General features: G+C 37.5%; 1 non-coding gene across 1 annotated transcript; it reads right to left on the reverse strand.

Moving 5' to 3' along the window:
• Positions 1-1,723: 1,723 nt before the first annotated feature.
• Positions 1,724-1,889, reverse strand: LOC114805303 (U1 spliceosomal RNA). The gene has a single exon (XR_003753336.2). It is a non-coding gene; the product is annotated as a U1 spliceosomal RNA (small nuclear RNA).
• Between the last annotated feature and the right edge of the window lie 7,160 nt (positions 1,890-9,049).

Raw genomic sequence — 9,049 nt, forward strand, 5'->3', positions numbered from 1 at the left:
ATCAAGTACGTGGAATACTTTCTGCATTCTCATGGTCAGTTGATATGGTAGACTTTTGAAACATGGGCTCTTGTGGGCTACTTATCTTAAGCTTACGTAATTGGCGAATTACAAAAATTTTTTTCCAATTTTTACCAGAGTATACATTTTAAACATGAGAAATAAGAGATGATGTGGGATACACATACTTACATATATGCATTAATACAAATGGTCTGCTTTGAGTACACTTAGTTCGAATTGTTTGAAGTACATTTCTGACCGCAACGGCAATTTCTTTTATTGTATTTCCAAACTGACATTTCGGCCGAAGTATGACTTTTAGTATAAATAGCCTCAAGCAATCGCCACTATAAATCAAGTAATTATGTTTAACTATTGATTTTATGACTACACAGTTAGCCACTTCAAACACACATGCATATGTAAGCACAACTCAGATTGTAAATAAAGCGACGAGTAGGCAATTACATACGTCGGTTATCCTGTCTAAAGGCATTAAATTAGCCAAGTGTGGCGAATAAAATTACACAAAATAAAATACTGGCCAACAGTTGTTTGGGCGAAAATTACGAAACTTAAATTACACTTGCAAAGATGACGAACGCTGATAAGGCGACCAAAATGGAGGCAATTGGAAATAGAAAAACCCGAAAAGAGTCGAAACAAAACGAAATTTACGCAATCTCAGCAGCATGAACACTCACACACATCTATCTATCTAAATATATGATTCTGAAGGAGCTCAAATGAAATACACACGTGTAACGGGGCGAACTATACCGTTAAGAAAATCATATTTTCCTAAGAAGCACAACCCCAAAGTGAAGAAGGGTATAGGGGTGTTGAGTGAAAGGAGTCCCTTGGCGCATATCTACAACAACTGATAGCCCTCCAACAACAAATAGCAGCTTTGCGCGACCGTTACTGTGTTTCAACTCTTGCGTTTGTGGCTTTGATGTTCGCTCTTTGTTATTGTTGTTGTTGCTGTGTGCCTAGATTTTAAAATGGCAAATTGATAAGCAAATGCTGAGGTGGCAAAAAAAGAATTCGCACATTTCTCCCTTGCACTGACGCATAGATTGTCGCTCTACCGGATCTTACAGCTGGTGTTTTTATTGTTGTTGGCAATTGTTAAGTGCAAAATTTACTGGGACATTTAGATGAAATAGGAAATGTTGCGATTTGCGAAAGTAGTAAACTACTCCATTATATAGCCAAATTTATCCACAAATACATACATACCCACATATGTGTAGGCAGATAAAGTAAATTATATAATGGCATTACTAGAAATCGCCTATAAATTTGTGGACTACGTAAATGCAAGAGGGTAGAGTAAAATTTTGCTTATGAAACAGTTTTTTAGAGACACTCTTTTCCATTAATTTCATTGGATGTAACTAGCTGAAAATTCTGGTCCATGTGCTGGTTAGATAAAGATTAAATATCCTTACTAAAATATATTGTGGATCATAGTTTGAGTTATGCGACCGTTATCTGATATATTCGAGTGCTCTTCAAACGTTTTACTCTTTACGAGAAAGGCTTTAAGGTTAAAGTGAATCCGGCCAAAAAGGTCTGCTTCCATCAACTTTACAATTTAAGTCTTTTTCTAAAATTTCGGAAATTTTTCAAATTTTATGATTCTATAACAGCATTGCTTCAATTTCTATAAACCTTCTTCTACTTCCCCAAAATATATGTAAATGTATTCAAAAACGTCGGGACGGCGCGCACGCCATTCCCGGCTACCAAAAATTGCACGCACGAGTTATTCACATTAGGAATAATCGCAGAGGTCAACCCAATCGTAAGTGCAATGATCAGGTCTCGCTCCGGAGGAACCGCCTTCATGATCACGGTTTACCTCTACGCCAGGTAAGTATGCTTTCTTCGTCTCAAAGTAAAGTACTTAAGACGTATGTGATATAAAGTGGTTGAGAATTATTGTAGCAAGTAAATGCGCTAAACGAAAAAGGATATTCACTGTGAGCATACGGAGAGTGATAGAAATGGTAAGGAGAATACTGGTACCTGAATACAAGAAAATAAATATATGTACTTAGGGGTTGTTTTTAAGGCACATAAGTCTCTTGAAAATGTTTTTACCTTCATTTAACTTTGAATTTAAATTTCAGGAGTGACAATCTGGCTTAAGTTTTACGAACTATGACTCATATAACTCTTATCTCTTTAAAGAGGCATACGCATTGATTCTTTCTCTGAATAGAAGTGGCGAATCGAAGATACACAGACGCCTATTGAAGTTCAAGAAGAAGAGTTTATTCTTCCAAAGTCCATTCTTTTATCAAAGTAACTTATATACCCAGGTTCACAACTTTATATGATATGATCTTATTCAATGGGAGAACTGCGTGAATTTTTATGCATCTTTTGAGATATTTCAATAGTAATCTTTGAATGGACTATAATTCATTGCCATCAGCAATTAGTCACCGATATAATTACGTTCATTTGGTGAACACCGGATAGTCTTGTTAAAACACTTTATAGGAAAGCGGATAACGCTTGACAATTAGGTTTCTTTAAGCCCTTCAATTTGTCTGTCTTTGATTTATTTCAAACTAGATGACGGAACACTGTAAAGCACTTATGGGAAGATCTGTTGATCTTTTTTCAAATCGGTTTTGAATACAGATTGGCACAAGACTACAATCCAGATATGAAATAAACCGAGCCACCATCAAGTTTACCTAAGTTTATTATTGGACTTTCTACAGCTGTACTTATGTACCTAGGATCTCATTCCACTTGACACACTTCAAAAAGGCCTAAAATCCGCTTGGAACTCCACTCAAGCATAACTCCCTCCAGCAAATTACTGCCCCTGCTCTGTTTGTACAAGGGCATCTAGGTAATCGGCAAGCTCTTAAAAGTATTGTTTATTTGCGTTATGAAAATATTAAAAGGCATAAAGGCGATATTTAAATGCGTTGTGCGGATTTTTATTATTTTACAGGGAATTATCTCATTTGAGCGAAGATGTTAAAGCGCTGCTTCGTTCGGCACATGCAAATGTAGAGCGCGAGCAGGCGTTTGGAACGGGGGTGCGTGGCTTGGGGCGGCCACACGTTTGCCAGCGTACCGACGGATTTTATGTAATAACATAATATCCTTGAGATACTTATTCTGCTGCTGCTGCTCCCGCTGCCATTGCCGATGGATGTGAATGTGGATGGGGCTGTTTGTTGTTGTTTATACAAACTTTTTTCGCAGCTTAATATTATTATTACGACTGTTGTTGTTGTTGTGTTCATATTGAACAGCAGCGCAATCTTTTTTGCATTAATACAATATTTGTTTTCGCAAACAATTTGCCTTCTCGCACCGACCGAAGACGGAGTGATCCAATTTTTGAAGGATATTAATATTATGTTTTCTCCTTGCTTCGATTCCTTGCTTTAAGCGCATTGTTGTTATTGCATTTCTCTTCACTTTTTCGTTCACTCGTTTTTTTTGCGTTTTTACAATACCTTTGTGCATCGTAAAATAATTGCTCTGAGGGATGTAATATTTCTGCTGCTTGCATACCACACTGTGGCATGTGGAAGACAAGTATTTGTAATGCCTGCGGGGCGCAGGAAACCGAAAAAACAACGACCATGACTGATTTTTTATGAATATTGCAATATTGAGTTATTATTAAATTTTTTATGGATATGCAAAGTTGTATGCCGCAATGCATTATTATGCATTTAACTGCCAAGCCGATGACTTAAAGCGGTAATGCAGCGCGGCGGTGAGGGTATCTGCGGTGGTAGTCCACAGGGGTAACAAAGCCATTTGGATTTACTTTTTCGGGTTTCAACAACGGATTACATTGTTGCTGACTTCACAGTGACTGTCGCGCCAAATGACAGCTCCGACAGCAACCGAAAGTCCGCTGATGATCCATTGCTCAATCTTGGTGATTAACCCCAAGCCAGTGAGGCAACTCATCGTGTACCTTCTCACATTCCCCTGCTTATGATTTTAGTTATTTAAGTAGTATTACATGTGCTCCAAGCATCCATTCATCCAAGGGTTTGTGCCTGTTGTTGCTACCCGCTAAATACATCAACACTTGATCGTGTCTGCGTGGAGCGCTCATAATCACTTTCGAGTGCCACCGAAAACTTCGAAATTGCTAAAACAAACAATTCATTTCACAGAAATTTCGACATTTTCAGTCATTTATTGGACTGTTTACTCAGCAATTCTTTTGGTTGCGACGTAATGGAATTTTTGGAGCCACAGTGTGTGGGTGCCGTGCATAAAGTGGTCTAAATACTATTGAACAGTTATTCACAAATGTCCAGTCAGAGCTTTTAACTTGAGATCTGCAGGAGGATCAAAAGAGATATGTTGAGTTACCAGTAATTATAGATCAAATAATGGCTTTAGACCGTTTCTAATGCGTGGACTCAACATTTGGACTAACCACCTTGCGAAGAATATCTCTCATGTATTGCTTCCATCGGTCTAGTTATTTTAGTCTGGTTACATGATCCCACAGCAGATCATGGATATCTGTATGATGATCTATATCGAGTTCGTTCTTCGAATTTATGTTCATAAAGTGGTTGGATCGAACTTCTAACCGATTTCAATGGCTTTGCGTATATTAAAGTAAACCAGAGTATATTAAAGTACATCTAGTAACTTAACGCTTTGGACTTTTCCAAGAAATCGGACCAAATGTTTTCATATAAAATATTATAAAAAAGAGATTAATCTTTGCAATAAGAAACTGATTCATAATATTGCTCTCGTTTACTTGAGCAGATGTGGATTTTACTCCTAATTTGTGGGACTGGACGAAGTAAAACTCCCTACTCCTCAAGACGTTAAGCTTTTGAACCAGATCTTTCTTCTGAAAACATATTTCCTAATATAAAATATATATTGTTATATTACAAGAAGAAATAGCAAATAATAATCCAATTGATTCAAAATATTGAAATTTTTTAATAAGACCTTCACTCATTGGGCCCACTGTTCATCATCTCCAAACCATATGAGATCAAAGCAGCAGCCAATCAGCATTGAGCGGCAGCTACAAATTACCCAACAACTGGAGCACATACTCGTATACGAACATACCATATGTTAATCTAGTATATGTGCCTCGTTTCAGCAACAATTATGAATAAATGAGCAACTTCGACTTGGACTCGAACAAACACCGGCTGAGGCTGCTGGAACAAAAGCAACGCATTATTATTGTAAAACAGATGAGCTGCCGAAATTAGCAATCGTGAAATATGGAATTAACTAAAACAAAGAAGAAATAATGTGGCGACTTGAGACACTGCCTGCGATCTTTAACCGTGCGCCCTCCCTGGTCCCCTTGGTCCCCTTTGTGGTGCGCAAACGAAAATGAAGATCACTCAGCTGTCAAAATCGTTTAAAATATTAAATCATTTAAATTTGTGTGTTTACTTAACTGTTTGTGTGTGAGTGTGTATGTGATATGTGGTGGCAAGTGTGGCAATTGCTGTGCTACTTGTGGCAGTCACAAGTGGCCAAGGTGCATGAGTGATACATGTGTTCGCCTCGTTCTTTTCTTAAGCGTGGAAATTGGGAACTCTTTTGGGAGCTGCTTAACTTGTAATATTTGTATAACAACTCTTATGTTTCTGCTTCTTCTTCTTTTTCTCTGTGCCGTTTGACTTTTTTATTTCATGCCCCATTTCGCTGTTGCACAAGTTGGCTCTTCTTCGGCAAAAAAGTGATTGGTATATGACAGCGCATTGTGTTGTCGTCATCCGGTTTTCAAAATTCTACAAAAATAACAATAACTTATTAGCTGACATAACTGTAAACATGTTATAAGTGCAAGAAATGAAGTACACAAGTGTACATATGTCTTTTGATACAGTCTGCTTTGATTCGGCACTTCTGTGCTCACTATGTTAGAAGGCTGATCTGTTGTCAAAGTAACGACAAAATAATCTAGTTCAATTCAGTACAAGGGAGGATGTATACTAAAAGCATTCTAACTATTTCTATTTTATCCTTATTTGATTACCGAGTGTCTACTTGATTTATGTCAGTTGTTTGTTCGATTTACTGAAACTGTGACCGCTTATATTTGAGGTCTAAAACAAATTCTGTTCCAGAAGAAACACTAAGATTATCCATAAAAAAGTAATGAAAGAATTCATAGTTCTAATTTAGTCCCTTTTCATTCTTTTACAATCGAATGCTCGAATCTTGATAATAACACTTTTATTGGAATTAACATCGGAATAACTTTGTCAATCTTGATATCGAACTAGTAGACGATTTCAAAGCAAAGCCTCCACAGGAAGCACAAAAATAATCTTCAGCCTCTTAACAGGATTTTCACTGTGATGTTAGATGCTGTTTCTTACTAAAATACGATAGTTAAAATTTCCTAACACGTAGGTTTTTCAAGGAAACACATGCATAATATTGAATACCCAAAAATTGCTTCACCAACAAGACCTATTCCTCTCGGAGAAAGGTTAAGGGAAGAATTGAACATTGCAGAAAAATCGAACGCTACCAACTCTCCTGAAAACAACGAAAATAAGGACCCTATTTAATCGAACAGGCTGAATTAAAAGATCTAGTGGAGACCTCCACTTGTCAAGGACCATGCTGAGTGATTGGATTCAAGATTACAACAGTGGAATTTACTGGCATCAGAAACAAAAGTATAAATTTTTAGAACCCGTAACCAGGACCTATCTTCATATTCATGCACACAAAATCTGCACGTGATGAGAAATTTTTGAACATAAATTCGTATAAGGACACCTCAAATATTCCCACGGACTCCTTATCACATAGTCGGTAATTTTTACCTCAGATTTGTTGACTAGTATATTGTTTATCGAAAGTTAATGGACTTTTGCGTATCAAAAATGATGATCAACACCGAAGAAGTAACGAAGTGCTACGAAATAAGTGAAGGACTGGTGTTCTGTAACAGAATTAATCAAAATGGGAGAACACTTCTCATTAGTAATTGTGATTTCTAGAACAACTAAAAGGCACGCCTATAAAGACTGTCGGATCTCCTAAATACGGAGGAAATGCAAATACCTATATCGTGGGACAGTCAGATCCTTGAATCTTTAGCTTTGAGGAGTTTGCTGAGTTGTTTGAATGTTTAAAAATAGGTTTATAACCGCTTTATCGAATATAAACCAAAATATGTACCCTTACAATCTATAAATTATAAATCTGAAGTAAATTTTAGGAATAACCCAACGAACGTTTTCCAATGGACGAAGAAGGTTCAGTAGAATGATTTTTATATAGAGGAATTAGATGTAATAATTAAGACTACTGCTTTGAGAAAATCTTATCACATCACAGAATTGAGGTCCGAAGAGATCGAGCTGTAGTTATACTACACTTTTTAGATAAAAAAAACTATTGGATAGTTTAAAAGTATAACTTAAATAGTAGAGTGCTACTGATGAAGAAGCCACTGTATTGAGTAAGCACTTAGATCTAAGTACCCTACTGAAAACCTATACTTTCTACGTTACTTCGTATGATTTTGCTGAAAAGTGTATTAACTAATTTAGCTGTGGCATCTGCTCAGCACCAAAACATATTTACAAAACGATGTATGAGTATGTTATATCGGCCGCAATATATTATATGTGGGTACTTACGAGTATATATATGGATACTTATATAAATAGAATTTGGCAGAGCGCATATAACTATTTGTTTATAGCACATACTCGTATAACTAAGTCATTTCCAATAAAAGTGCAATGAAAACGAGTTGTTGAGATGTTAATGACATTTTACGATGCTTTATTGCTATAATAAATTAGAAAGTCATTTCGGCTGCCGAAACAGTTAGCGCATAGCGAAAAGGGATACTCGTGGAGTGAGCCGCTGGGGGTGGAGGTGTGAAGTGTAATTATGAGCCTTTGAGTAGCGCCGCTTCATTGGACGCAGGCACTTTGAGTGGGCATATTACTCATACTCATACTCATACTCATATAATAAAATATAATAAATATAGTCCTCGCAGAAGACTCAAACGTGTTGCTGCTCGCTGACGATTAGGATGTGTTGACAATTTACATAGCGGCGTTGCTAAGCGTGCTGCTGACATTATTACAGGCATATTGACATGTTTATGTGCATGATCCTTCCATAAAGTGCGCACAGTTAAAATACCAAAAATAGCTTGGAACATTAAAGGTACATTTATATGGAAATCTTATAGAGGCGACGCTCAAGGGGTGCGACACACGCACACATAACTGCTAGTAATACGAGGCTGGGCATAATTGAATGGTTGTTTTTCATAATAGTAACAGCGTTGTAATAAACACTAGTCGGCTGTGCCACACTTTTATTTCTAATTCACGCTCCTTACCGAGCTCCAGCTCCACGCCGTGGTACGCTTCATGCAGTTGAGCTCGTGAGCTTTATTGAAAATTACATTTGTGAGAGAATTTTTATGGCGTTCGCGCCTACAGATCGCACACTCGTCAACCAGCCAACCAGCCTCGGCGCTCGTCTATAAATTGAAATTGAAATTCCGCTCGATTTCTAGCCGCTCGTCGGCCAAAGCGGGCAAAGCTGTCAATTTTCCTTGAACGCACGATTTGCTCGTAAACATTTTCCCATGTGTACGAAATCGCACTTTAAATGCGAAATTAATGCAGCGCCGGGAGAAAAGACATGCATTTTTGGTGATTTTCTGATTGATGGACATGAGTTGGTGTTGGTGTTGCGTTCATGAGAGTTTGTTCTCGAGCGCATTTTGCATTTTGCAATTTGCAATTTCAATTTCCTTATTTCATTCCCGCATTTGTCAATCTTTTAAGATTATTACATAACAATAAAAGTGAGTTTCGCATTTAATTATGTTCGCTGGCCGCTCGCTCGGCGTTCGGCTGTGCTCCCTGTGGACCGGCGCTGATTGTGCCTCTGCTGTGTGGATTGTTTAAAGGACGTGCGTCGGGGTCATCAAAACACGGCTACAAAGAACTTTTCACTTTAATTGTAATCCATCATAATGCTCACACATCGGTTTGACGTC

Source organism: Zeugodacus cucurbitae, chromosome 2 (genome assembly GCF_028554725.1).
Source record: "Zeugodacus cucurbitae isolate PBARC_wt_2022May chromosome 2, idZeuCucr1.2, whole genome shotgun sequence".
Classification (NCBI taxonomy): domain Eukaryota; kingdom Metazoa; phylum Arthropoda; class Insecta; order Diptera; family Tephritidae; genus Zeugodacus; species Zeugodacus cucurbitae.